Source organism: Myxine glutinosa, chromosome 12 (genome assembly GCF_964187855.1).
Source record: "Myxine glutinosa chromosome 12, kmMyxGlut1.1, whole genome shotgun sequence".
In the NCBI taxonomy this organism is placed as follows: domain Eukaryota; kingdom Metazoa; phylum Chordata; class Myxini; order Myxiniformes; family Myxinidae; genus Myxine; species Myxine glutinosa.
In genome coordinates, this window is record NC_136272.1 from 43,564,916 (window position 1) to 43,579,831 (window position 14,916).

The window sequence follows — 14,916 nt, forward strand, 5'->3', positions numbered from 1 at the left end:
AACAAAGACCTCTTTGCATGTGAGGCCAAACACCATCCGTCATGTTTTAAAGCTTTCCGCACAGCATTCTACAACTATGAGCGTGCGATTCACAGAGCCGAAGCACCAAAGGAGCAGGCTTGCATGTCAGCCGCCCATGAAAAGGCATTCAACTCAGTACTGGAACACATTCAAACCCAGGTCATCCAGCAGAATAAAGTTCTACAGCTTTCTTCCTTGCGCTTGCTCTATGTCGAGGAACTGAAACTGAATGGATATGAGAACTCAAATTATCGGTCAGAGAAACTACTGAAACGCCTACAGAATGACCCAATCAAGGAGCATATCCACTTCACGAAGGTTGATCATGACAAATGTGATGTCATTTCTTTCTGGCTTGTGCACAGCTCAAACATAACAGTTTCCAATGCTCTCGCACGAGCATTCACTCGGAAGCACAAACAAGAACCAAAATGTTGCCCTCCAACTTCGCCAGGGTATTCTACAGGCTTTCAGAGAGTGTAAAGACCAACCATGGCCACCAACAGCTGAAGACATGGAGCTCAATCCTGAAGACATCCTACCTCCAGACCTTGTCCGCTTTCTCAGCGTGCTAATGACTGGCAAGGAGGGCATCGAGACAGAAAAGGTGAAGCGTCTGGTCTTCTCCATTGGACAAGATCTGTGCCGTGCAGTGTCAGATGGAAAATGGAAGTTACCAAAGCACATTCTCCTCTGTGTGACTGTAAGGCACCTGTTCCGAAGCAAACAGCTCACCACAATACTACACAGGCTTGGACACTCTGAGAGCTACGATTTCGCCTTGGAGTTGGAAACTGCTCTCGCCAAGGTCCTGGATGAAGTCTCAACTTATCGTACACCACAAATTGTGACAGGAGAGGGCAACCTTGTATTCCACTGTGAGTGGGACAACTTGAATAAAACCACTACCAGTGTGCACGGCAGCAACATTGTAAACAGTGCTGGAGGAATCATGGTGCAGGAGGTCAAGCCCGGGTTCGAGAGCAGCAAGGACCGAATGCTACCTACCATCAATAGGTCACAACAGCGTAGCCTGAAGGTCGACACACCAAAAACTCTCCCACCCTTGCACTTTACTCGCGTTGGCCCGAAGTTCCCTGAAGGCTCATCATTCACACCGCCAGCAGAGAATGACACAGTCTATGCCACTACGATGCAAGAGTACTACATCTGGCTCTTCATCAGATACATCGGAAGCTGTGGCCTGCAGCCTGTGCCTGGGCTAGGGGGTTTCACCTCTGCAACTGGTTCTCCCCCACCCAGCAAATCAACAGTCGACTACTGCACGCCTATCCACCAACCGATCACAGACAACGCAGTTGTTCGTGAGCTACTGAAGCGTTCCGAGGCAGCAACTGCTGAGGTGGGTCAGAGATGGGTCCTGAATACATTTGATCTGGGTGTCTGCATGAAAGCCCTTCCCATCATCTGGCGCTGGCCAAATGAATTTGCTAGTCATGTAGTAACGATTGGACCCTTCCACACATCCATGAACTACATCGGGATGCTCACTGGACACAAGATGCGTGGTTCTGGATATGCAGAGATTCTCTTTGAGGCACAACTAGTAACAAGTGGATCTCTCAAAGGTGTTCTCAGTGGAAAGGCCTACGCAAAGTCCCTCTTTTGCCTCAAAACAGTGTGTGAGGCAATGGAGAGGCTGTTGATGGAGAGATTCACTGAGGAGGAGAACATCATGATCTCTGACCCTGCTGTGCTTCTCAGAATGACCCAGTCTTGCAACCGAGAGCACCTCGATGAAGCCCTCAAAGACCCCTCAACTCTACTCCTCATCAAAAAGTACCATGCCTTTGAGGAAAAGGTGCGCAAGGGCCACCTGGGGAAGACAGCTGCCTTCTGGATGTCGTTCATTACCCACTGCCATCTTGTCTTCATGCTCCTCCACTCTGTGAAGACCAACAACCTCCAGCTGTTTCACAAGTGTAACGGAGAGATGGCAGATATCTTCTTCGCCTTTGACGGACACAACTACTCCAGGTTTGTGTAGCATACATGGTAAAATGTATAACCATCACTGAGTAGATTTTAATTGATACTTGGGTTCATGTATTATGAGAGGAGCTATTCCAATAAATGTCTACAGTATTTCCCTCTCTGTACTTTACAGATATCTGACTTGGCTGGAAGTCCACCTGACAAATCTGGAAAGCACGCTGGAGAATCCCTGGGAGAGGACTACTGTGCCACTCTCCTGGGGTACTATGTGTTCAGCGGAGAAGACTGCACCAGTGCCTTCAAAGGGAAGGGAAAAGTCGGGCCCTTGAAAAAGCTGGAGAAGAATCCCAGGTTTCACAGGGCATTCGGTGAACTGGGTGACAACTGGGATGCCAACCCTGAGGTGGAGAGGCAGTTAGAAAAATTCACCTGTGTGATGTACGGCCAGAGTCGCGAGTCATCAGTGGACATTGTCCGTGCCAAGCTGCTACGAAAAATGGTGGGAGAGGACAAGACCCTCACATCCAAGTCCAAGGTTGATCTGGCTCGCCTTCCTCCATGCCAGTCTGCCCTGAAGCCGCACATCCAGCGTGTGAACCACCGCGTAGCATTGTACAAAAGAGCCGATCAACCTATCATCGAAAAGCCAAAACCTTATGAGGAGCAAGGATGGATAAGGACTGATGAAGGACTGTTGAAACCAATGTGGTCCAGTGGTCCCATCCTACCAACCTCACTGGTGGATCTTCTGAACACAGGAGAGCACGAAGAGGAGGAGGAAGAGGAAGGAGAAGAAGAGTTTGACTCTGACGATTTCGATGAAAATGATGATGACTGACTCAGTGTAGAATCACTAATGCTAATGATGTTTATCTAAAACAAGCAAGAGAAGAGTGGTCACATTGAGTGCTAGGACTATTTTGACAGTTGTAATATTTAGAAAAATAAAACTTTGTGTTAACGTCTGTGTAGACGGACCTTAATATGAGTCTATTATTTCGTAAAACTGTGATTATTTTGTAAATAAAGCACTAATTAGCATACTAGTATACCATAGACACATGTAATCATGTTATGAATAGTTCTATCATGATCTATGCCCTTCAAAACATGGGTCTAGACACCTTCATTTTTCAATTATCTGCAATATTGGCTGAGATATGTCAAAAATCGTTTTTTTGATAATGGCAGCAGTAATTTGCATAAAAATGGTATGTGGGACATTTTTTCAGCTTGGGGCCATAGCTAGTCATTTTCTACACATTTTTTCCAATCTAGAAACACTGATTAGAAGTATATCTCCGGGGGGTGCAGGGGGACCTAGTCTTCCTACTAGACTAATAGTATAAAAATATTCTCCTCACGATGTTCGAACAATTCTTGCATTTCCGTATTTTGTCCATTCGTGTGTTTCCTTTTGCTCATTATCAGTCATTTACCTTTCCTTCCTTTGTTGTTGTTTAAGGAATTCCTCACAACCTGTACCTTTTTGGAAATACCCCGATAATCCGTCACAAATAAATGCCAAATCGGAATTATTTTCCAGTTTTAACTTACCCTTTTACAGAGTATGCAGAAATAAACATTCGTTTTTTATTTGTTGTTAATCATCGTTCGTTCGTTCGTTCGTAAAGTCTTCGTTCGGTATTTTCCATCGTTAATTTTTATTCTTTGCATCGGTCGTTATTCTTTCCATCGTTTTTTATTCACTCCATTGTTCGTTATTCGTTTGTTAATCGTTCGTTCGTTATATATTCGTTGGTTGTTATTTCCATCGATTTCTATTCTTGGCATCGGTCGTATTCTTTCCATAGGGTTTTAATTTTTATTCCATTCCTCGTTCTATATTCGTTCAATACACGGCGTATCCTGTGCAGCGCACCACGTGGTACGGCTCCTCCTCCTTAATTTCTCCTTTCGATTTTCGATGTTTAACATGAAGAAGAGTATATTAATAAGTGAGGTGACGTTTCGATTGTCGTGTCGATTGATGGAGAAATGCTGGCGGCGGTTTTGATCTGTTTGTGGTGTCTGGGGGTGAGTAATGCGTGCTCCATATGGTACCTGCTCCCTCACGTACCTGCTCCCTCGCGTACCTGCTCCCACGCGTACCTGCTCACTCGCGTACCTGCTCACTCGCGTACCTGCTCACTCGCGTACCTGCTCACTCGCGTACCTTCTCCCTCGCGTACCTGCTCCCACGCGTACCTGCTCACTCGCGTACCTGCTCACTCGCGTACCTGCTCACTCGCGTACCTGCTCACTCGCGTACCTTCTCCCTCGCGTACCTTCTCCCTCGCGTACCTTCTCCCTCGCGTACCTTCTCCCTCGCGTACCTTCTCCCTCGCGTACCTGCTCCCACGCGTACCTGCTCACTCGCGTACCTGCTCACTCGCGTACCTGCTCACTCGCGTACCTGCTCACTCGCGTACCTTCTCCCTCGCGTACCTGCTCCCACGCGTACCTGCTCACTCGCGTACCTGCTCACTCGCGTACCTGCTCACTCGCGTACCTGCTCACTCGCGTACCTGCTCACTCGCGTACCTTCTCCCTCGCGTACCTGCTCCCTCACGTACCTGCTCCCTCGCGTACCTGCTCCCACGCGTACCTGCTCACTCGCGTACCTGCTCACTCGCGTACCTGCTCACTCGCGTACCTGCTCACTCGCGTACCTTCTCCCTCGCGTACCTGCTCCCTCGCGTACCTGCTCCCACGCGTACCTGCTCACTCGCGTACCTGCTCACTCGCGTACCTGCTCACTCGCGTACCTGCTCACTCGCGTACCTTCTCCCTCGCGTACCTTCTCCCTCGCGTACCTTCTCCCTCGCGTACCTTCTCCCTCGCGTACCTTCTCCCTCGCGTACCTTCTCCCTCGCGTACCTGCTCCCTCGCGTACCTGCTCCCTCGCGTACCTGCTCCCATGTGATTAAGAAAGTACTATTTATGAATCGTTATTTACAACTCCAGCATCCCAAAGGGGTAGAAAAGCAAAAACACCACAATACCGAGTGAGCGCAGGGAATGAAGGTTTTTCAGTAGCTACACCAGAGAGGTCACGGACGTAGGTCCGGATGTTCTTACAGCCGCAAAGAATGTTCTTACCGAAGATGTTCCCCTAATTTCTAGCCTGGTGGGGGAAAGGGGAAGATGTTCCCCTAATTTCTAGCCTGGTGAGAGAAAGGGGAAGATGTTCCCCTAATTTCTAGCCTGGTGAGAGAAAGGGGAAGATGTTCCCCTAATTTCTAGCCTGGTGAGGGAAAGGGGAAGATGTTTCCCTAATTTCTAGCCTGGTGGGGGAAAAGGGGAAGATGTTCCCCTAATTTCTAGCCTGGTGGGGGGAAAGGGGAAGATGTTCCCCTAATTTCTAGCCTGGTGGGGGAAAGGGGAAGATGTTCTCCTAATTTCTAGCCTGGTGGGGGAAAGGGGAAGATGTTCCCCTAATTTCTAGCCTGGTGGGGGAAAGGGGAAGATGTTCCCCTAATTTCTAGCCTGGTGGGGGAAAGGGGAAGATGTTCCCCTAATTTCTAGCCTGGTGGGGGAAAGGGGAAGATGTTCCCCTAATTTCTAGCCTGGTGGGGGAAAGGGGAAGATGTTCTCCTAATTTCTAGCCTGGTGAGGGAAAGGGGAAGATGTTCCCCTAATTTCTAGCCTGGTGGGGGAAAGGGGAAGATGTTCCCCTAATTTCTAGCCTGGTGGGGGGAAAGGGGAAGATGTTCCCCTAATTTCTAGCCTGGTGGGGGAAAGGGGAAGATGTTCTCCTAATTTCTAGCCTGGTGAGGGAAAGGGGAAGATGTTCCCCTAATTTCTAGCCTGGTGGGGGAAAGGGGAAGATGTTCCCCTAATTTCTAGCCTGGTGGGGGGAAAGGGGAAGATGTTCCCCTAATTTCTAGCCTGGTGGGGGAAAGGGGAAGATGTTCTCCTAATTTCTAGCCTGGTGAGGGAAAGGGGAAGATGTTCCCCTAATTTCTAGCCTGTTGGGGGAAAGGGGAAGATGTTCCCCTAATTTCTAGCTTGGTGAGGGAAAGGGGAAGATGTTCCCCTAATTTCTAGCCTGGTGGGGGGAAAGGGGAAGATGTTCCCCTAATTTCTAGCCTGGTGGGGGAAAGGGGAAGATGTTCCCCTAATTTCTAGCCTGGTGGGGGAAAGGGGAAGATGTTCCCCTAATTTCTAGCCTGGTGGGGGGAAAGGGGAAGATGTTCCCCTAATTTCTAGCCTGGTGGGGGAAAGGGGAAGATGTTCCCCTAATTTCTAGCCTGGTGGGGGGAAAGGGGAAGATGTTCCCCTAATTTCTAGCCTGGTGGGGGAAAGGGGAAGATGTTCTCCTAATTTCTAGCCTGGTGAGGGAAAGGGGAAGATGTTCCCCTAATTTCTAGCCTGGTGGGGGAAAGGGGAAGATGTTCCCCTAATTTCTAGCCTGGTGGGGGGAAAGGGGAAGATGTTCCCCTAATTTCTAGCCTGGTGGGGGAAAGGGGAAGATGTTCTCCTAATTTCTAGCCTGGTGAGGGAAAGGGGAAGATGTTCCCCTAATTTCTAGCCTGTTGGGGGAAAGGGGAAGATGTTCCCCTAATTTCTAGCTTGGTGAGGGAAAGGGGAAGATGTTCCCCTAATTTCTAGCCTGGTGGGGGGAAAGGGGAAGATGTTCCCCTAATTTCTAGCCTGGTGGGGGAAAGGGGAAGATGTTCTCCTAATTTCTAGCCTGGTGGGGGGAAAGGGGAAGATGTTCCCCTAATTTTTAGCCTGGTGGGGGAAAGGGGAAGATGTTCCCCTAATTTCTAGCCTGGTGGGGGAAAGGGGAAGATGTTCCCCTAATTTCTAGCCTGGTGGGGGAAAGGGGAAGATGTTCCCCTAATTTTTAGCCTGGTGGGGGAAAGGGGAAGATGTTCCCCTAATTTCTAGCCTGGTGGGGGAAAGGGGAAGATGTTCCCCTAATTTCTAGCCTGGTGGGGGGAAAGGGGAAGATGTTCCCCTAATTTCTAGCCTGGTGGGGGAAAGGGGAAGATGTTCCCCTAATTTCTAGCCTGGTGGGGGAAAGGGGAAGATGTTCCCCTAATTTCTAGCCTGGTGGGGGGAAAGGGGAAGATGTTCCCCTAATTTTTAGCCTGGTGGGGGAAAGGGGAAGATGTTCTCCTAATTTCTAGCCTGGTGGGGGGAAAGGGGAAGATGTTCCCCTAATTTTTAGCCTGGTGGGGGAAAGGGGAAGATGTTCTCCTAATTTCTAGCCTGGTGTGGGGAAAGGGAGGGGATTCTCCTGAGTTCTCGACTGGTGTGAGAAGAGGAGCGGGTTTCAGCATTGGAGTCCCTGTATATAGCCCAGGAGCATTAGGTTAGGACCTAGAAGAAATTAGTAGAAAGCTGATTTTTTGCACAGAGCTTCAGAATACCATGTGGATGGCCACAATATAAAGTCCCACGAGTCCCACCTTGTGGCATTTTCAAAATTCAAGATGGCCGCCGGTTGGATGGAAAATACATAAATATGGATAACTTCTGCCTAGAACCTCATAAAAGTGTACTTTTCGTGGCTAAATATATGTTTTAGCACACTAGGATTTTAATACAATATATTTCAGTGACCTCAGATAATGATATGTAGATATAATCCAAGATGGCTGACAAAATTGCCGCTGCTGTAATGCAAAAAAACATCAAAATCATGATAAGTTTAATTTGCTATTATTTTATTTAATGCAAAATGTTTCACATTGTGACCACAAGGCCTGCAAGAGGTAAACAACACATGGGGATTTGACATTTAATTACAATACGACACAAAAGCAGACCAACTCTTTGATCCCAGTCATCCCAACCTGATTCTAGTGTTTTGGACAGTACCGTGTTAACTGAATGTCACTTTTCTTATTCCTGACTTAAACACTGTTATCACCCTCTAAATCAATGTCACGAGAGTTTTTGCAATTATGGCCATTACAAACGGTACACAAGAGGGTACACTCCAGACCGGGAAAGTGGGTCTCTCGCACACACACACACACACACACACACACACACACACACACACACACACACACACACACACACACACACACACACACACACACACACACACACACACACACACACACACGGAAGTAGGTCGCACACACGGAAGTGGGTCGCACACGGGGAGGTGGGTCGCACACGGGGAGGTGGGTCGCACACGGGGAGGTGGGTCGCACACGGGGAGGTGGGTCGCACACGGGGAGGTGGGTCGCACACGGGGAGGTGGGTCGCACACGGGGAGGTGGGTCGCACACGGGGAGGTGGGTCGCACACGGGGAGGTGTGTCACACACACACACACACACTCAGGGGAGTGGGTCTCACACACACACACACACACACACACACACACACACACACACACACACACACACACACACACACACTCAGGGGAGTGGGTCTCACACACACACACACTCAGGGGAGTGGGTCTCACACACACACACACACACACACTCAGGGGAGTGGGTCTCTCTCACACACACACACACACACACACACACACCCACACACACACACACACACACACACACACACACACACACACACTCAGGGGAGTGGGTCTCACACACACACACACACTCAGGGGAGTGGGTCTCACACACACACACACACTCAGGGGAGTGGGTCTCACACACACACACACACACACACACACACTCAGGGGAGTGGGTCTCACACACACACACAGGGGAGTGGGTCTCACACACACACACACACACACACACACACACACACACACACACACACACACACACACACACACACACACACACACACACACACACACTCACTCAGGCGAGTGAGTCACACATGGGGGAGAGTGGGTCATCCACACACACGCACACGCACACACACACACAGTGGAGTGGGTCACACATGGGGGAGATTGGGACACACACACACACACACACACACACACACACACACACACACACACACACACACACACACACACACACACACACACACACGTACACACACACATGTACGTGCGCACGCACACACACGCACATACGTACACACACACACACACATGTACACACACACACACATACGTACACACACACACACATACGTACACACACATACGTACACACACATACGTACACACACACACATACGTACACACACACACACACACACACATTCATGTGTCTTTTGGGTGGTGTATAAGAACATCACAAAACGCCTATCTCTCCCGGGAAAACCAATGTTACTCTTCATTACAGAATACAAAATGACATTTTTTTCATTAAAGATTTCAAATTAACTTCTTTAAAATGTACATGCACATCTTACTATAATTCACCAAATGTCCGTCCGTCCGTTCGAAGGTACTGCAAAAACGGCTCGACCGACCGCAACGATGTTTTGGGTGGGTAATCCTCGGACCCCCTGGAGTAAAATAGGCCATATTGTTTTTCCAATTCTCCATTTTTCCAAACACGATGGAATAATATTTACCGATATGAACAGAGATGTGGCTTTTATTGAAATTCTACAAATACTGTTTAGATTTTGATGAAAATTACGAACCTGCAGCGAATCCGGAAGTGGACAGATGACGGCAATGCCTGGGTTTGATAATATCCCAACACAACCGTCATTCAATCGTAATGTTTAATCATTAAACGTTAATCGTGTTCATCGTTTTGTTAAAGTATCAATTGATGATTGGAATTTTGTGAATACAATTACGATTTTGAATTCGTAATTGTGTTCACCCAACCGTACGGAACTTCACATCAGGATTTAAATATTTGTTTGTCACGAATGTTGTAAAAAGTTAATTTTTTTATATTAATGTTATTTAATTTGTGATTGTAGTTATGCTGTTTTGAATGAAAAAGAGATATCGAGTTCAAGTGAATGACGAAATGCAGTGACGGTTTCTACTTTCTAAACGTGAATTTGCGGATCGCAATATGCAGATTCGCCATTGACTGGGTATGGAACAAACGAACGGGTACGTTTTTCATGGAAGTCCTTCACGAACTTAGGCCATGTCTGACGTGCAACTCGAGGTGCTACAGGAATGTGGAATTTATTGGTTTCATGCCTTAGCATTCGCTGTTTCTGCATTGTCTGTTTGCTTCTGGCCTCCCATCCATGCGTAGCACGGGTACCTCACCAGTTGATTATAAATTAAGAACGAAAAAATATCTAAATAAGAACGGAAAAATCTCTCAGCAGTTTCCCGTCTTTATTTATTTATTTTACATATGTGAATTACACATCCATGCACGCGTGAAATGGAGTTTGTTTATTCATTTTGGATGTGAACACGATGTTGAAAACTGTTGTGGAAAAGAAAGGAAAAAAAACATCGATGGAATGAATAAGTTTAAACAGGATTACCTTTAATTCCGGATAATAATGATGAATGAAATAAGAACGAAGAAATATATGTCGGCATTATTGTTGACGTTTTTGTGACGACTGTCATCACATCAGAAAAAATCCTGCAGAACCGCCGGTACCAACCAGCCATACCCAAGAATCTCATAAGCTCCTTCTTCCCTTTTGGAACTTGGAAGTGATCAATGGCTTCTATCTTGGCTGTCACCGGTTGCACCTGACCCTGACCTACTACATGGCCTAGGAACACCACCTGTGCCTTTACAAACTCACTCTTAGATAAGTTGATGGTCAACCCTGCCTCGGTCAGTTTCTTGAAAAATGCCTGAATTTGTTTAATATGATCTTCCATGGTCATAGTGTGGATGATATCATCAAGATAAGCCTCCACCCCCTCAAGGTCTGCAATAAGCTTATTAATCAGCCGTTGAAATGTAGCAGGCCCGTTTTTTAATCCAAAGGGAAGAACCTTGTACTGATACAACCCATTTGGTGTGACTAAAGCCGAGATTTCCTTGGCTCTATCAGTAAGAGGAATCTGCCAATACCCTTTCAGCAAGTCAAATTTAGTTAAAAATTTAGCTGGGCCTATTCTATCAATACAGTCATCAATCCTCGGGATGGGATATGAGTCGGTCTTGGTCACTGCATTAACCCGTTTTAAATCCGTACAACAGCGAAAACTGCCATCGGGTTTTGGAACCAACACACATGGTGAGCTCCATTCACTGCTGCTTGGTTCGATGATGTCATTCTCCAACATATACTGAACCTCCTTCCGAAGATACTCCATCTTCACAGGGTTCATCCGATAGGGGTGTTGCTTCACGGGAGTGGCTTCCCCCACCTCAATATCATGATATACCAGGTCAGTACGACCAGGTACATCTGTGAACAAATGTGCAAATTCAAAAATTAGGCTGGATAGTTGTCCTTGTTGTTCCCTCGTCAATGACCTAATTTCTCATCTAAATGACAACACTTCAGTGTTCGTCAATCTGGGACAAGCCTGGTCATCAAAGTTATCAAACTTCACACCGGCGTCAACCTCGGGATTCTCTTGCACCCCGACTATAGGCACGACAGGTGAGACAGGAACCATTTCTTCCACAGGCTTTCTCTCATAATATTTCTTCAGTCGGATGACATGACACAGCTGCCGCTTTTTCCGTCGGTCAGGAGTTGTCACCACGTAATCTGTTTCATTAACCCTCCTTTCGATGGCAAAGGGACCAAAATATCTAGCCTGTAGTGGCTGACCTGGAACAGGAAGCAACACTAACACTCGGTCCTCAGGAATGAAATTTCTTATCTGAGATTTCTTGTCATGTCTCACTTTCATTTTATCCTGTGTCACTTTCAAGTTTCTTCTCGCAACTTCACAAGCCTTTGCCAATCTGTGCCTAACCGTTGACACATACTCCACCACTGTTGACTGTGACTCCTCCTGTAGCCTCTGTTCTTTCACCAATTTCAACGGTCCTTGCACTGCGTGTCCAAACACGAGTTCAAAAAGACTGAACCCCAATGACTCCTGAACAGATTCCCTCGTAGCAAACAACAATAAGGGTATTCCTTCATCCCAATCCTTGTCACATTCAAAACAATACGTTCTGATCATATTCTTCAATGTCTGGTGAAACCTTTCCAAGGCCCCTTGGGACTCGGGATGGTAAGTACTTGATCTTACTTGCTCCACTCCCAACAGGTGTACCACTTGCTGAAAGTGTTGACATGAAATTGGAACCCTGATCAGACTGGATGACCTTAGGTAGGCCAACCAAAGTGAAAAATTTAATCAAGGCCTTCGCAATAACTGCCGCAGTAATTTTTCTAAGAGGCACTGCCTCTGGAAACCTTGTGGAAGTGCACATGATGGTCAACAAATACTGATGTCCAGCCTTAGTTTTAGGTAAAGGGCCTACACAGTCAATAATGACACGGCTGAATGGCTCTTCAAAAGCTGGAATGGGTTTTAAAGGTGCGGATGGAACTTTCTGATTAGGTTTTCCCACCAGCTGGCAAGAATGGCAAGATTTGCAGAACTCCGCCACATCACGTCGCAATCCTGGCCAGAAAAAATGGACCAATATTCTGTCACAGGTCTTGTTCACTCCAAGGTGCCCGGCCAAAGGTGTCATGCGCCAAACTCAATATCTCCTTCCGGTACGGCGGTGGCACCACAATTTGGTAATGAACGTTCCACTCATCGTTTGCTGGCACCTCCGGTGGTCTCCATTTTCTCATGAGTATTTCCCCTTTCATGAAGTAACCAACAGGTATCTTCATAGCCTCTTCCTCTGTAACGGCTTTACCAATTAAACTCCAGATCTCCGAATCTCCGTGTTGTTCTTCAACAAGTCTCTTTCGGACCAGCAACGTTTGCTCAACCTCGCTCCCAGATGTCTCCGACGGACACTCCATTTCCTCTGGTTCCAGATGCCACCTTTTCCTTAAGTTCCTTGATGTCACTCCCTTTCCTATTACCTCTTTCAGAATTTTCCTCCAATACCTCTAAGGAACCCAAATCCACATCGCCTTCCTTCTCCTTCTCTTCAGAGCACTTCCTACCCATAGCACGAGTCACTGCACAAGATCGAAAGATACCCGGAATCTCCTGCTCTAAATGTGCGGTGTTATTTTCCATACTGGGCTTTTCAACCAACATTGGGGTACCAGAAACTCGACCACCGGCCAAATCATTCCCGATAATAAAAGAGATTCCCTCTACATGAAGAGTGGCTTGTAAACCTACAGTGACCGGTCCTGACACCAAATCAGACTTCAAATGGATGACATGTAGTGGAGCTTCAACGTAGCCACCAACCCCCTGTAAAAGAACACTAACACCAGTTGCCGTCTTCTCTGACAATGGCAAAATGCCCTCAAGCATCAAAGATTGATATGCTCCTGTGTCCCTCAATACCCTAACTGGTCTCTGGTTCGTTAAGTCTCCATCCAGTGACACAAACCCCTCTGAAATAAAAGGTTTGTAACCCTCTTGAACAAGGTCGTTCTGTGATGCCGTAACTTTGGCATGGGAACCTTCACAAGGCACTGTCCTCCAAGAACGATTTTTCGCATTTGCCAATGCATTCGGTGTTGCACTAGTTTGACTCCGCTCCTGATTTTTCCTTTTCAGGGTGTAACATTGGGACATCAAATGCCCAGGTTTCTTGCAAAAAGCGCAAGTAGGCCCGGAGGAAAAACTCGAGGTCTGCCTCGGGCACCCCGGAAGATAAGTCTGTCTTGGAACTGTAGTCTTCTGATCCCTAAAAATCACGGTACCAGATTTGTCCCCATAGTCATCTCTAGGCCGCCTCCATGAATATTTGTTCTCCGCCACTGATTTACCATAACTCCCCTGGCTAATTCTAGGTGGAAAGTTAGGTTTGTGGAACCCCATCCTGTGTGTCAAGGCATAGTCATCTGCCACGGTTGCTGCCTCATACAAATCTGGTACTTTCTTTTCATCCAGATGTACTTTAATGTGCGCGTGGACACACTGTTTGAATTCCTCCACCAAGATCAATTGTCGCAACAGGTTGAAGTCTTTCCCGATCCCCTTCGAGTCACACCACCGATCAAACATGGTTTCCTTCATTCTGGCAAACTCCACATGTGTCTCACTCTCCCTCTTCCTGGCATTCCTGAATTTTTGCCAGTAAGCTTCAGGGACCAATTCATAGGCTTTGAGAATGGTTTTCTTCACTATCTCATAATCTGCACATTGGTCAATCGGTAAAGCCGAATAGATATCTTGAGCTTTACCCACCAGAACACTTTGCACTAACATAGTCCAGGACCCCACAGGCCATTTTAGCATTGAGCCACTTTCTCAAAGTGTAAAAAAAACTTGGCTACCTCCTTTTCATTGAAGGGTGGAACTAGCCTCACATGCCTACCAACATCCCAAGTGTTCTGACTAGTTGTCGAACTAGCCGGCATGGATACTACTTCTCTCCGTTCTCCCATTAATTCCAGCTCCTTGAGTTTAAGTTCCTTCTGATATTCCATGTCACGTTCCTTTAACTCCCTTTCGGCTCTCCTTTCCTCTGCTCTTTCCTCTGCGCTTCTTTCCTCGTGTTCTTTTTCAGCTCTCCTTTCCTCTGCTCTTCTTTCCTTGAGTTCTTTTTCAGCTCTCCTTTCCTCTGCTTTTAACCTTTCCTGGCTCTGCAGTTGCATCTCTATTGTCCAGAGCTCCACATTTTCGTTTTCCTCGGGTAACCAATCCAAGGCTACCTCTTTCCATGTTCCTTGTCCCACCAGAGATTCTACCACAAATGTCTGCATCTCTGCTTTCTTCATATTAACTCGGACCTCCAAGTTGAAATGTTTGGCCAATATCAAGAGTTCCGATCTTTTTAACGCTTGGAACTGTGCCTCATTAGGGGACGCCGCAAACTTTTCTGCATCAAACACCATGGTGACTATCAGTTACCTGTTAACCTTCACACAAAAAATTTCAAATTTTTTTTTTTTTTAATTTGGTAATGTTAGAAAAATTCAAAATTTGGAAATTTTGGGAATGTTAGGGAATTCTATCCCGGATGAGTGTTAGGGAATTTAATCCCGGACG

The 14,916-nt window shown here is 46.9% G+C and overlaps 1 protein-coding gene across 3 annotated transcripts in view; it reads left to right on the top strand.

Annotated features, from left to right (window-relative positions):
* The first annotated feature begins 3,643 nt into the window (after nt 1-3,643).
* LOC137437898 (sodium- and chloride-dependent creatine transporter 1) overlaps nt 3,644-14,916 on the top strand; it is a 79,800-nt gene continuing 68,527 nt past the window's right edge. The window contains exon 1 of one of the 3 annotated variants that reach the window (XM_068132610.2): nt 3,644-3,865. The gene's annotated coding sequence lies outside the window, so the exon portion shown is untranslated. The other 2 variants (XM_068132611.2, XM_068132609.2) reach the window with 2 other exon arrangements.